The sequence below is a fragment of the Salvelinus sp. IW2-2015 genome, unplaced genomic scaffold (assembly GCF_002910315.2).
Source record: "Salvelinus sp. IW2-2015 unplaced genomic scaffold, ASM291031v2 Un_scaffold1376, whole genome shotgun sequence".
NCBI classification, from domain to species: domain Eukaryota; kingdom Metazoa; phylum Chordata; class Actinopteri; order Salmoniformes; family Salmonidae; genus Salvelinus; species Salvelinus sp. IW2-2015.
In genome coordinates, this window is record NW_019942866.1 from 272,016 (window position 1) to 272,891 (window position 876).

Sequence of the window (876 nt, forward strand, 5' to 3'; positions counted from 1 at the left end):
AACATTATGCCTTCTAATTGCAGTCGCTGTACTCATAATATACAGGAGAACTATCGCCTTATGGTGAGGATAGTCTTGCTGCAAGCCCAGCTTCAGACGCAATCGTTAGGCAAGGGTMATTTAAGTGTAGAAAAGGGTGAAACAGCGTCGGTGCCACCAGTAAGTACAGATAGTAGTATAAATCCCTCGCACAGTCCCCGCAGCCAGACAATTTCTCATGGCTTCTGGAAGGAAATGCTGTAGGAATGCTCAACCGGTGTCGCTCATTCAGCTGACAGAAACTTTCAACCGGTTTTCCYCATTARGCAACGAGTCGGAGTCAGAGGCCGAGCCTTCTCTRGTCTCTCCTCCACCAGTTACGGGGTCTGASACGCCGAAGCCTCCCACCATTAGCTCTAACAAATTGAAACCCCTACTCATTGGYGACTCCATTACCCGCAGTATTAGACTTAAAAAGAATCATCCAGCGATCATACACTGTTTACCAGGGGGCAGGGCTACYGACGTAAAGGCTAATCTGAAGATGGTGCTGGCTAAGGCTAAAACTGGTGAGTATAGGGATATTGTTATCCACGTCGGCACCAACGATGTTAGGATGAAACAGTCAGAGGTCACCAAGCGCAACATAGATTCAGCGTGTAAATCAGCTAGAAAGATGTGTCGGCATTGAGTAATTGTCTCTGGCCCCGTCCCAGTTAGGGGTGTGATGAGCTTTACAGCAGAGTCTCACAACTCAATCGCTGGTTGATAACGGTTTTCTGCCCCTCCCAAAAGATAGAATTTGTAGATAATTGGCCCTCTTTCTGGGACTCACCCACAAACAAGACCAAGCCTGGGCTGCTTAGGAGTGCCGGATTCCATCCTAGCTGGAGGGGT